The 15,129-nt window shown below is 39.8% G+C and overlaps 1 pseudogene; it reads right to left on the bottom strand.

Annotated features, from left to right (window-relative positions):
- Window positions 1-4,895: 4,895 nt before the first annotated feature.
- Window positions 4,896-5,680, bottom strand: LOC147426977 (uncharacterized; annotated as a pseudogene).
- Between the last annotated feature and the right edge of the window lie 9,449 nt (window positions 5,681-15,129).

Here is a 15,129-nt window from a genome sequence, read left to right as displayed (position 1 = left end):
TTTGCGGCCAATATTGCTCCATACGATCCACATTTCTAAGGTCAACTCTGGCTCCCAAAGTATCTTTCTTGCCGGTGAGATGGTCCCATAGTAGATTACCCACATTCTTGAATATGTGCATTGGATCGAGCAAGTGATTGATCATGAGTCGGGGCCAGTATGGTAACTCGTACCATAGATATAGTCTCTTCATCCCTGGAGGCAATCCGTCATCGCACATCTCTTTCTGCTCTAACCATGCTTGTGCAGACATCCTTTGTGGCTCTCTTCCCAAAAAGCCATCGCGTAACACATGATTCTCTGGAAGATACGCTTGATGACCTTCATAGATTTGCTTCTTCAGTGAGGGTGCCCTACGTGCATTCAGTCTAGGTCCACATGTGACACATGCTCTGTATCCTCTTGTTTGAAGCCCGTGGAGATCTACTCGATATCTTTTGGAATCACATTTCGGACACTTCTCCATGTCTATGTATTCCCCTCTGAAAAGAATGCAGTCATTAGGACAAGCGTGGATAGAATTGTAATCCATCCCAAAGTTTCGCAAAATCTTTCTTGCTTCATCTCGGGAATCTGGCATCACATTGTCAGCTGGTAGTATGTGCTCTTTAAGCAATCTACAGAACATAAAAATACGATACAGTCGTGTAAAAATCTATCAGATCATTATACATTTAGAGTTTTATTAAAGTAAACTAATTGTAATAGATCACCTGAAAAGCGCTGTGACGCTAGTGTCACTCCATCCAAACTTTGTCTGCATGTTGAGAAGAACCAGGAGTGCTTTCAATCTAGACATACGTGCTCCATTATACAATGGCGTATCGGCTTCAGTTTTCATATCATCATAGATAAGCCTTTCTGAATCCATGATCGTCTCGATCATTTCATCAATCTCGGGCTCAAACATTGCCTCGTTGGGAATGTGCTCTGCATGATCATCCCCCGAGCTGTCAGAGGCTACATCTTGTGGCCTCACATATGCTGCTTGACCAAAGCGCCTGCGAACACGTCTATTGGGTTGCAAGATTGCTGCTTGTTGGCCAGCGTGAGAGTCCGACGAGTTATAATTGGCAACAACTCGATCTATAATAGATAGATCGAACTCGCCAAATTCGCGAACGTGCTGCAAAGAAACACGTCTTGTCCGTCGCACAACATGCTTGCATTGATTACAAGGACATAAGACCCTCGTTGAGAGATAGGTGTTTCGGTTGGACGGTCCCACATCCTCGTCACTACTCATAATGAGGATAAAAATCTTATAACCTGGACAACAAATTTAATATTCTATTGGCATTCTTCGTCTTATCTCTCTCTCTCTCTCTCTCTCTCTCTCTCTCTACCTCACATTCTCTAGTCATGTCCAATCGCCGCACACCTCGGTCTAGAGGTGCACGGAGATCAGAACCACCGGGTTATAATCTCGTCTTTATTGGTCAATACCTATATTTGTGGGTACAAGAAATCTACACACCCACGTCTACATGATACTGCATGTAGTGGACAAAACCCCTTTGCCTCTTCTCTAGCTGTAGCACTTCACAGCATCTTAACATCTTTTCACAGTAGATCTTTTCACTGTTCGTCTAACTCTAAACCCTAAACCGTAAGTAATTCTTACGTGGACTCGATCTAACGTAAATAAGCGTAAATCTAAATAAACGTAAATCTAACTAAAAATAAACCTAAATCTAATTTAACGTAAGTCTACATCTAACCTAATCTTTAACGTCTTTTGGGATAGTTTCCTACGACGTTAAAACTCTCTTCTTCTTGTGTGTGTGTGTGTGTGTGTGTGTGTGTGGGTAAACCTAAATAAACCTAAGTCTAATCTAATATAACATAAATCTAAATCTAACGTAAATTATGTTATATTAAAAACAAAGAACTAAACTAACAGGGATTATAAGAACCTTAAAACTAATTTAACACATAATTTTTCACATAACTCGGCAAGAGTTGGCATTCTCATCACTAAAGATGTGAGAGTTAACTTCCGGCGGTGACGCTGCCTCATCTCCATCCACATCTGACGACAGCAATTGGCCCTTTAGACCGTTCTTGCTCTTGTTACTAACTTTGAAGTTGCTGTTGAATGACTAGAGGTTGTCTAGATGGTCATTGTGTCGGGGATGTAGTGACTCTTGCCGCCCTGAAGATCCACCTTCTTCCCTATCTTCTGAAGACATTTCACCAGTACTTTTGGATCGACGGAGCCCACCATGAGTGAAGGCAGCAATACCCTATATTCCATTGAGGGCTTTCTTCACCCGCTTCATGCAGGCATCGCAGTCTATGGAGACCTAAATCTAATCTAATATAACGTAAATCTAAATCTAGCGTAAATAAACGTAAATCTAGTTAAAAATAAACCTAAATCTAATCTGATTTAACTTAAATAAACCTAAATCTAATTTAACGTAAGTCTACATCTAACCTAATCTTTAACGTATTTTAGGATAGTTTCCTACGACGTTATAACTCTCTTCTTCTTGTGTGTGTGCGCGTGTGTGGATGTGTGTGCCAATAAAAAGAGATAAATGGTATAACCTTTCTATCACCCATGCCAAGTATGATAGATTGATTATGCCATTTCCCTCTTGAATAATAGGTCTTGAGTTCAACTCCTCGTCGGCTAGATCTTTAGGTCTTTTAATTTTAATTAGTTTCCTACGACGTTAAATTAGTTTCTCTCTCTTTCTCTCTCAATGTGTGTGCATTTTTTTGGATCGTATGCATGTTTTCTCTCTCTTTTCCTCTCTCAATGTGTGCGTTTTTTGTTTATGCATGTTCTCTCTCTCTTTTCCTCTCTCAATGCGTGCGTTTTTTGTTTATGCATGCTCTCTCTCTCTCTTTTCCTCTCTCAATGTGTGTGTGCATTCTTTGTTTATGTATGTGTGTGTGCGTTTTTGTTTATGTTTGTACTCTCTCTCTCTCTCTCTCTCTCTCTCTCTCTCTCTCTCTCTCTCTCAAAAACACTATGTGTGTGTATGTATGTGTGTGTGTGAGAGAGAGAGAGAGGGAGAGAGAAAGAGGGGAAGGGAACATGAGAATGAGGAGAGGGAAGGAGCATACCTGGCTCTCCTTCCTGTGTGTGTGTGTGTGTGTGTGTGTGTGGAGAAGAAAGAGAGAGAGAGAGAGAGAGAGAGAGAGAGAGAGAGAGAGAGGAAGAGCGTTACCTGCTCTTTGCTTGAGGACGCCGAAAAACTCAGATCTGAGATCTGAGTTTTTGGGCGCGCTCGGTTATTTTTTTAGCCCAGCCGGCGTCGCTATGAGCGCCGCAAATTTCTTTGTAAATTTGCGACGCTCATAGCGACGCCGGATTATTTTTTTTTGAGCGTCGCTGTGTGAGCGTCGCTAATATGAATAGCCTCTTGTAGTGAATATCTCATCAACCAGAACTTTTGTTTGTAGCTCCCGTAACACCTCGAGGAAGAACCATTTTTTCCAGTAAAGAAGTGTAGTTGCCTTCTACCCTCTCTCCCCTATTACTTTGGATAAGGGGGAGACAAGGGAGAAAGAGATCGATGATTCAAGTCCCATTACCACCAATCTTAGCCAGGATGATTGTCATGATGATGATGATGAGATGAAAAATGACGAGTTCGAAATACTGAAGCTAGCACACCCTCAAACGAGAATTCAATTTCTCTCTTTATTGATTTAGGAGCTATGGCGTTTAGATTTAGACCAAGCTACTTGTTGTAGAGAAATTTTGGAAGATGATTTATAAATATTTTGTATATTTTATTCTATAACTATTTTTGGCGTGGCACCCATTCATCTCTCTCTCTCTCTCTCTCTCTCTCTCATTTTGTTAAGCCTGATAGTTTATGTTAATCAAGTGGGTGTGATCAATAACAAATGCATGCTTTGTAACTAATTTTTGAAAAAATAGAGCGAAGTACTCAAGTTTGCATATTTTGACATTAAATCAGTGTGGGACATCGCTAGAGGCAATAACGATGGTTATAACCTCTCTCCCTTTCTAACATACACCTTTACATTACATTTTCTTCCGTTGTTCTAAAGAGTTATAGGTGCAAGTAGCGTTTTGTGTTGTGCGGAATGCAAGAGTGCTTCCACTATTGAAAACTACTTTGAAGAAGCACTCCTTTATTGTATTTCTTGCTCAACACCTCTGGAGACATAGTAAGAGAGCTCGTCATCACCACTATGTAAAGCCTTTCAAAATATTCAAAGAATGCATGGATGTAGTAGTTTGGGTGAAATGCATGTGCGATATTCAGGGGAAGATTGTGAGCTTCTTCTATTTTTTACACGATGCGTGTTTTACTTGGAGCCCAACATTTGTGACAAAGCGGTCACATGCCTTGTGCAAACTTATTTATCAAAATAGCTGTCATTTCATGTTTTAATGTTGTTTTTTATCCATTTAAAAAAGAATGTAAATCATATTTTCTTATTAAAAAAATCACAAGCAAAACAAAGGGAAATACCCAAATTTGAATGTTTTAGCACCAAAGCAACGATCGATAATAAAAGCGATAATATGTGCAAAAATAACGGCGATAATATTTAAGGTGTAAAAAAATATTATCATGGCCCCTCTCTCTTCTTTGGCCAATTCATATTGGGCTCTCTCTAATTAATTACAAACCACGTTTTTAGATTTTCATAATGAAAGAGGTGAGAAAGGACTACTGACTTTTTTGTCTCAAAGACCTTGCATGGATCATATCCTATATCCTATGTTATAACGTAGAAAATGTTCAAGTGGTTCTTACAAAATATTGCAAAATGAAAAATAATCGAAAACTGCTTTTGTTTTGTACTATTCTATTATCAAGATGCACAAAAGAAATGTATGAATTATGAATTGAAGAAGCTTGGATTGGCACATTAATATTAACGAAGGGTATTACAAAATAAATAGATCAATTAAAGTCCTCCGAATTATGTTAGGGTTTATACACCTTGATGGATTACAAAACAAGATCAGGCTAATAAATCTTCTCTATCTTCTATGAGAGACCTGGAAATGCTGCTGCCTTCTACTCTTCTTCTTTGCCGCAGTAGCCTTTGCGGCCCTCGCACTTGCTTCGGCACTAGCGGCCACAAGGTTTGGCGCTGGCGCATGGGCTCGTGCTGGTTTTTTTGCTGGCTGACATGTAGAATTATGAGGAGGTGTGCTTTTCGCAGAGCTGCTTTGTTGCTGGTCTGGTATTGACGGTGTGATGCCGAGCTCTGCCAACGTCGTGTCAAGCTCCGCGAGCTCTTGCCTCTTGCGCTCTTTCTTGGACATGGTGACTGCTGCAGTACTTGGCTTGACCTGCTGCTTGGGTGCAGGTATAATATCATTGCTTGGCTTGGAGTACGCTGCCTCTTCTTCTGCGTGTTCCTCCTCTTCTTCTTCATAAGCATCAGCTACTTCATCCTAGCCTTCATCAAGAAGCTCATGCACAGTGGGCAAGGACCGCGCACGCGGATGTACGTAGAGGTTCTGTTGCGAGCGGGAGCGAGTCATTAATGGCGATGGAGTTTCTCGTGACGTACTAGTATGAGCCGCGCCTGTGGAGACGAAGATATGGCCATCGATAGGAGGCAGAGGAGACACAGTCGCGTAGAAATCGCGATCGTCTTCGTCTGCGTAGTCAGCCCACGCCTTGCAGACCCCAAACAGAGAATGAGATGCTGTCGTCGACAAAGTCGCCATGTAGATTTAGCAGAGATCGTCGAGGGGAATAGTGCAATGTGACGTGCAGAAATGTTGAAATATCCATTCGCCAAAAAGCACACACGCTGGAAATACAAAAGCAGGACGGCTAGCTTTTCATATGCATTAAGTCATTTGATTCCTAAAGTTTTGAACCTTCTCTTTGTTTTCCCAAAATTTCTGGGCGTGGAGTTCACCCTAGTACACGAGTCGTCTTAGTTCACAGCGCAAGTTCACTCTTGGTACATCGAACAGCTGAGATCAAAGCCGTTCCGTGTCCCCAAATTTTGGGCCCTAGATCCCCTCTGGCCCCGATCCCGTGTGATATAGTGACAAGGCTAACCAGCCCACTAGCTCCGTGAAGCCACCAATGCTCACAAATAAAATAAAATAACACTAAATTGTTAAACGAGCATCTCCTATGTACGTTCCGATGCAACCTCTCTCTCTCTCTCTCTCTCACTCTCTCTCTCTCTCTCTCTCTCACACACACACACACACACACGTGCATGCACGTCCCTCTCTCTCTCACACACATGCGTGATAGCATTTCTAGTAGTCCTGATGGACTCTCTCTCTCTCTCTCTCACACACACACACACATGTGCATGCACACACACATGCATTGCTGATCTCTTTATCACATAGCTAATCTGCTATCTTGACCTCTTCGGCATCACTTGAAGATTCCTAGTAACGAAATTTAAAAAATGTTGATGGTGAAAAATACGACACCATGCGCACACTCACATAACCTTGCACCTTAACACAACACAAGGAATTCACTTGCTTTCCTCACCTCACACAAAACCACTCAAGAGCTCAATGAAAATCCTCCCCCCAACTCAATTTGAGCTCCAAACATCTGAGATTACAAACCCTTGCCTACCCGCAAACACTACCTAGTGAGTCGAGTTGATCAAGGCTTGGAATCACACTCGATGGCTATCAAAAGACACGAGAAAGATCACCAAAAAATCTAGCCACAAAAGGCCTCTCTCAAACCATTGCAAAAGCTTCACCAAAATCCAGTATGTTGCACTCTTTGGTGTAACCCTAACCTTGATGGCACCGATACAAGGTCACATAGTCTTGAAGAAAGCCGCACCTTCTTTCCCCAATTTCTCACACATACACATGTATGGAAAGCTTGAAACTCTTATAGACTCTCCTGAGTGCAAAAGTGAAGAGAAAAAAATCTCATTCACTCCTCCATGTAGTCGAAAACAAAACACAAACAAGACGGGACTGCATAGGACCACTTGTGGAAACCCTGCTTTCTCTAAGTCTATTTGCACATCATTGCATATCGAGCACCGCAAATAGACATTTACCGCACGTGTCAAACTTATGGGGTGGGATAAGAGTATCGTCACTTCCCACTTGTATTATTTACATTATAGAAAGCTCAAGAACATACACTATATCCAAAAGAAGCCACTTGGTACCACACCCAAGGCTTTAATGCCATGTCCGGTCATGCATATGTGAACGACTGCTGGCACATAAACACGACTATTTACAATGTGTAATGTGAGTATCACTTTTGCAAAAGGAAAGCCTAGATCAAAAATATTGATGAAGCGACATGCAAATTTTTTTAATTTTCGTAGAGAATTTCTTAAGCGCTTTATACATTCCAGGAGGCAAAAGACCTTGCTTTGGAAATTACTTCAAGAAAACATATGTCATCTTTTTTCCTCATATCAATAGAGAGACCAATCTTGTTTCAATCACTTATTGAGCAGCTGACAACTTCAAGCCATGAAGAAAGATTTTGTGAGTTTGAAGAATCACATTGACAAAGCTTCCAAAGGCATGTCTTTACATATTTAGGTACACTACCCATGCATATACACTCTATACTACATGCATCCCCAAAGTTGTTTATCATCATTGCCCAACTCTAAGTTGAGCATTTATGCTCAACACTTGCATCAAACAGTGGAATAAAATGTCAAAAGTGACCCCAAAATTCCTCTTGGATCATATGGAAACTCGTCAACTTGCTTAGCACGACTTACATGTTAAAGCATGTCACCCACATCAGGGGGGAAAGTATCTATGTTCTCGCCACAACACCACCACCCACCCGGATCCCAAGCATGGTATGAATCTTTACATGGTTGGCACATGTCATCTCATACCATAGGTCTTCACAACCATTCAAAACCATAGCTACTTCAAAATGCATATGATGACTAGATCTCATCCCATTAATAGTCATAACAGTGTCAGCTTCTTGTTGATGCAGCAATTGCTCCTCATTCTACGCACAAGAGACCATCGTTTCAACAAATAGAAATTACATTCCAAGATTGGAAAAGCATCTCAAAGACCCCACCAGTTGTATCTTTTTCTTCCACATAAGGTATTTGCCACTTGAAAAGTTGGAGACATACATTAAAAACCCACCCAAGACATCGTAACCAAGTTTTCATCATGCCAACCTACTCTGATACTTGCTAATTGCTAATTAGGATATTTGCAAATAAAAGGATATGGACCAACCACATGTTGAAGAACTTGAAATGCATCCATAAGATCACCAAGCAAGAAAAGGTCACTTTAACTTCCTTCTCTACCGCATCCTCAAGATCTTTATATTCAACAAACATAGGGCACGTATCACCGCCTACATCCTTTAGAGATGGAAGTAGCATCAAATCCTTGCATACATAGACTGCATTCCCATTTCTTTCATGATTCAATACCTTTAAATTACAACTACTAGAGAGTCACCCAACCCCTAGCTCTAGTAAAGCACATATATCCAATGTTGAACCAACATAGCATCACTCTGTCCTACATCATCCTGACCTAGTGTGAAAAATCCCTGACCATAGTCCATCACCTCATATTCATTACAACTATCCATGTCTTGCTTTTGTAAAGCTGATCCTTCCCAAAAATACATTCCTCTTTTTGCAAGGCTACCATGTCCTTTATAAATGGATTTTGTAACGTTATGTCATCATCACATATATTGCCACACCAGCTATCACTAGCATCAGATGTGTGACCATCGTAGGATGCATCATCCTCATCACTTTCATTCCTCTCATCTCCACTTTCCATGCTAGGTCTTAAAAGTTCACATTTATCTATTGTGTCCTTGACATTTTCCACCATAGGCACGTGTATGGTTTCCACAACTGTTTTACATGCTTCATTTTATTGACTTAAAGCATATGGTAACTTGCACTTGTATCCAAACTGTTATCCTTGCCAACATAAGCATTTACAATTGTGACTTTATGGACATTTAAAGCTCGTCCACACTATCCATATTGGGTGTAGACAAAGGGTACTTCATGCCTATATCAATACGCTGCTTTTTCTCTTTTTGTAGTGCTCTCTTCAATGCTCCACACATGGAATTGTGCTCTTTCTCTTGCACTTTCATCTTATAGAATAGTTGCAAAAAACTCAGTGAATACCTATACTCTTTGGCTATTTGTAAAGTAGGATAAAATTACTCTTTGGGAATGAATTCCACATGCAACACAAAATCTTTCCAAAGAGTCTCTAAGCATCATCAAATCTTGACCAAAATTCTGCAACAAAATCATGTTCTTGCATAAACATACTAGTGACCTGTTTCCATGCATCTTGGTGAGGGATCATTTTCTTGAGCCACTTTACAAAGCACCTCTTAGACCTATTTCTCATCTTGTGACAAGCCCTAAAACTAATATTTTGCATTCCATTTAACCACCAAATTGATTCTTGCAAGCTTTTGTGTCTTACTTGGAACCGCTCGTCATAAACATGTCAAGTCAAACTCATTATAAGATGCTAGCCAATCTTGTGCATCCTCACAACCTGTAAAAATACATGGTTGGAATGGCACCACCATCATGGAATGTCCTTAACGTTATAAATTAGAAAACATCGTTCCTCAAACTTCAACTTTGGAGTGCAAAAGATCGCAAAAGATGATGGAGCAAACGACACAATGTGTACACTCATACACCATTGAGCTTTATCATAGCACAACTAATTCACTTTCTTTCCTCATCACCTCACACAAAACCACTCAAGATATCATTGAGAACCCTCCCCCCAACTCAATTCGGGCTCCAAACTACAAGCCCATGCCTACCTGCAGACACTATGTAGTGTCTTGAGTTGATCAAGGTTTAAAATTATACTCAATCGCTACCAAATGATACAAAAAATAACATCAAAACATTTGCAAAAACAAAATTAAACTCCCAAACCATTGAAAAATCTTTATCAAAGTCCACTCTATTGCACTCTTTGGTGTAGCCTCAACCCCGCCGTGACACCGATACAAGGTCACATAGTCTTGGAGAAAAAGCTACACCTTCTTCCCTCAATTCCTCGCACACACACATCCATGGAAACCTCAAACCTTCCATAGAATCTCCCAAATGAAATTTAAAGAGAAGAAACTCTCATGCACTCCTCCATGCACTTGAAAATAGGATGCAAACAAAAGGGGACTGTGCAGGACCACCTCTAAAAACCTTTCTTCCTCTTCCATACAGAGAGGTGAAAGTTTTGTGTTTTGATCATGCGCACACTCCTTCACCCTTCACACTCATGGAACATGAATAGTGTGGCAAAAAAATTCCTTTTCACACCTTTTTGACCCATTTTTTGCCAATTTTGAACCCCAATGGACATTTTTTGTGAGAAAATTCCCGAATGGACTCCGAATTTTGTATGTTTGATTATTGATACTCAAAATTCATGTGCACATACAAAAATTCTATTTTTGACCTCTTGTAAGTCGATCCATGCATCACTCCATATAGGGCACCACAATAGATGTTATTATACGTGTCAAACTTCTATGCCGGATGAGAGTACACACACTTCCCACTTGCATTATTTACATTCTAGAAAACTCCAAAATATACCCCAGAGTCAAAAGAAGTCATTTGGCACCACATCCAAGGATTTGATGCTATGTCCAAGCATGTACATGTGCGTGACTATCAAAACGTAAACATGACTATTAACAATACATATCTTACCCACCATATTTGAAACCCAATATCTTGATGGAACTTCCAAATGCACGTATTTACATTTCTATATATACATGCTCATGCATATGCATGCTACTACATATATGCCCAAAGTTGTTTATCAACGACACACCCCTACCTTCTAACTTTAAGTATAAAATAACTTGGGCAACATACACATGTATGAGTTTAGAGGTAGATACTCTCTATTTCAAGGTTTTCATACTGATGCTCTAGAATTTTTATGTTTCCTCACTTTTAAATTTTAAGAGGGGTGAATTTCAAAAGTCATAAGTGGGATTACACTGAACCTAGGCAACATTTGTTGAAAGTTATGTCACATAGTCACGTTTTTGCTTTGAAAAAAACACAAGAAATTTCAACTTTTTTTGTGACGAGTCTCGATAGGCCATAGCAACAGTGTCCAAGATCTATATCGTAGAAGCATCTAGGCTTTATGGGCATGTCTAGTTCACTACATGCATGATACTACATTATGTGAATTATTAATATAGATGGATTAGTTACTCATGATTAGCTTTGCATGTACCATTGGGCTTTCATGCAGCCCTCGAGCCTCATCTTGCATATTGTAGCCTAAAGGCTATGTAGATGTGGATATGAATCTAGATCAACACAGGTGGAGGTTACAGAATTTGCATCCACTATTTCAATACTTAAGAGGAGACCATATAGTTGAGATGCTGATGTAATTCTTCTTCACTTACGTGTTTAGGTGGCTCTTTAGCTCAACAAGGTGCATCTATGGAGATACATGTTCACTAGATTTAGAGAGCCCATTTAATGAGAAAAGTAGCTACCTCACTAGTTGTGAAAGGGTACAACAATGGAGAGATTCTATTTGGATTTGATGAGCATTAGATAAGATAGTGGAGCCAGCTCCAAAAAAGTTTTTTGAGCATTTACTTTTTTGTATGTACTATTTCAAAAATTGGGTATATTCAAAAAGATAACTTGTGAGCTAGGATAGCTATCATGCCAATATTGAGATCTCTAGGCTTCATCTAAAATTAAAGTTCAAAATAACACTATAATCAAGACCTTTTATTTTTTTCTTGACTATTTATTGGATTTAGAGACGCAAAATGCACTTCCAAAGCTTCTAGGAGAAGGAGAGGCTCAAGGGTACACAACATAGGAGGTGATATTACTTGGTTGTGCAAGTATCAAGATAAGGGATATCCTAGGGAAATAGATGTATATACAATTAAAGAGCACAGACTCTTCTAGAAAGGGGAAAAAGTTTCACAATTCTCCTAACTGTGCTCATTCACATCACAAATATATCATGGTAGCAACTCCTCTTGGGAATGATGCGGTGAGCATGATTTGGTACTCATATGGGAATGTGCTAGGCCACTCACCAAATTGTGATCAATCCATAAAAGAAAGCAATCCCAAAGCTTTAATATTTTCACAAGGCAAAGCCTTTATAAAGAAACTATAGGCTTACGTTGCATAGGTACATAAGCTTGACTAGCCTTGACCAGAAAGGGTCCCTATCAAAGTAACAAAATCTCTACTTAAGAGCCTGCCCAATGCTCTGACCTTTGACTATGCATATATCAAATCCCCTATGATGACCATCCAATTTTCCCAGCTTTGATCATTTGTACTTATTAGTTAATTTTTGGAACCTTATCCTATGGAGGTCTTGATGGAGCTGAATCTTAGGTCTTTTTTTCACCAGTGATGCACAATACTCTTTTGCACAATTTCCCCCTTTGGATCCCTATTTTCCCTCCTTTGGATCCCTAGAGAGACCAGTCTTGCAGCCTTACCAATATTCTAGCTTTTACTCCCCTGTTACTTCTTCCATAGTAGAGTGACAAACTCTACTTGGTGTTTGGGAGACGTCGTCTCCACAAACATGATCCTAAGCATGCACCAAATGGATTTCTCATTAGTCCGTTCGCTAGCGGGATAGAGGATCCCTATTTTACCCTACGACACCGTTCCAGAATGTATAACTAGTCCATTTGGTGTTTGAGACTCTTAGCTGCCGCAAGCATGTCTACTCATTAATCCGTATCATTCTTCCATAGTAGAGTGACAAAGTCTACTTGGTGTTTGGGAGACGTCGTCTCCACAAACATGATCCTAAGCATGCATACTTATTAACATTTGTGCACAATATAGAAAAGAGTGAGTCTTATAAGACAAAAAAATTGTTCATTTAAACATATTTACATTTGCTTACTCTAGGGAATCATTGTAAGCATTGACAAGATTTAGGTTATCCTTTAATTGTATGCCTTGCATCCATCTAGCGTCTTCAAGAGGATAATTTTTAAACTTGATAAGATATTGTCGGATAGTCTTACCACCTCGTAATACCTTGTTTTCATGTCAGAGAATGGACTCGGGTTGCAGTACCTCTTCTTGGTCCTCAATCTCCGGTGGGTCTTCAATGGTTGCTTCTTGAGGACGTGGCTCTCCTTGGTAAGGCTTTAGTAGGCTCACGTGGAAAGCATGGTGTATGAGCCAATGGTTGGGAAACTTGAGTTGATAGGTCATCTCATTGATTGGCCTAAGAATCTGAAAGGGACGATAGTACTTTTGATGTCCAGTAGGATTCTTGCCCGTTGAGTGCCTTAATCAAGCCTTGGGAAACTTAAGCAAGACCCAATCATTTTGTTTAAATGCTAGAGCTCTTTTGTGCTTATCAACAGTAGGCTTTTGCCTTTGCTTAGAGATGGATATAGCATCCTTAATCTTTTGAAAACATTCTTGTACGTCTCGGCTGTATTCATGTGCAACGAAGATCCTCCCATGTACCTTGAGTAGCAGGGGACTTTTTGATCTTCCCTCTATCACCTCAAAAGGTGCTTTTTTCGTGGAAGTATGTACAGTGTTATCGTAAGCATACTCCACTAAAGGTAAGTACTTCTCCCATTGGGACTTTTGATCTACTTCTATAACATAAGCTTTTAGTAGATCAAGAATTGCTAGGTTAGCTATTTCACTTTGTCCATCCATTTGGGGATGATAGGCCAAAGAGAATTTTAGCGTTGTTCCTAAATTTTGAAAGAGACCCCTCCAGAATTTTTGGTCTTTCTAGGATCTCTATCTGACACTATGGACATTGGCAAGCCATGGTACTTGAAGATTTGTGATATAAAGAGGGTTTCCATTTGATGTGCTTTAATAGTCTTTTTGACAGGTATGAAATGTGCTTGTTTGCTAAACCTGTCTACTATCATCCATATTCCTGTATTCCCATGGATAGACTTGGGAAATCCAAAGATAAAATCCATGGATATGATGTCCCATGGTGAATTAAGAATTGGCAAAGGTTGAAGCAATCCAGGTTTCTATCAAACTTTGCCTTCTGGCATACCAGACATTTAGAAACATACTCTTGTATGTTTGCTTTCATGGTAGGTCAATAGAAGTATGTTTCTATCCCTTTTAGGGTGGAATTAATCTCTCTATGCCCCGCATAAGGAGGAGCATAAGATTCATACCTTCTCATGTAGTGAGTTAGTAACACAGTCTATTGCCATAGAGAAGATAACCATCTTGTAGGGTAAATGGTTCTTCCTTCTTCCCTAGTGCAAGGGCTGAAATTGCATCTCTAAAACTGGGATCGATAGCATACTCATCTATCATAGAAGATAGATCATTGTGAGTTGCTATGGATACCGCATTCACTCTTGGTCGTCTTGAGAGTGCATCGGCCACTTGATTATGCATGCAAGCAATGAGAAATATGAAAATGAAAGTGTGAAAGGAAATTTTTCCACCTCATTTATTTTTCAGAGAGCTTGGTCTGTGTCATGAAGTACTTAAGGCTTTGGTGATCCATTCATAGAATAAAAGGAGTCCCCAATAAATATTGCGTCCACAAGTCTAGAGCATGTATAACTGCTAAGACTTCCTTCTTATTTATCCCTAGAGCTTGCTCAAGATCCGACACTGTAAGCACAGGTTGAGAGAAGCTTTTCTTTAAGATTTTCAAAAGCATTGTTCTCCTTGGTGGACTATGTATACCTAACATTTTTCTTTGTTAGGTCATGTATGGTCTCGTGATTTGTGAGAACTTTTCTATGAAGCATCTATAGTATGCACACATACATATGAATCTTCTTAGTTCATGCAGATTCCCTTGATTAGGTCGTCCTTTTATTACCTCTAACTTTGATGGATCCATTTGGATGCCATCTTCAGAGATAATTTGACCTAAATACTGAATCTCTTGTAAGAAAAATTCACTTTTCTTTCGATTAACATAAAGTTTATTCTCTCTAAAACTTGAAATATTACCTGGAGGTGTTGCTTGTGTTTGTCTAATGAGTTAGAGTAGATGATTATATCATCAAAGAACACTCCAATAAAGGTTCACTGAGGCCTAAATAGCTTCTCCATCAAGCGATTAAATATGGTCAGTCCATTGGTCAAGCCGAAAGGCATGACAATGTACTCGTA

The sequence above is a fragment of the Adiantum capillus-veneris genome, chromosome 24, assembly GCF_014529385.1.
Source record: "Adiantum capillus-veneris isolate H3 chromosome 24, ASM1452938v2, whole genome shotgun sequence".
Classification (NCBI taxonomy): Eukaryota; Viridiplantae; Streptophyta; class Polypodiopsida; order Polypodiales; family Pteridaceae; genus Adiantum; species Adiantum capillus-veneris.
The sequence above is the reverse complement of the archived record's forward strand: the minus strand, read 5'-3'. Positions and strand labels throughout refer to the sequence as shown.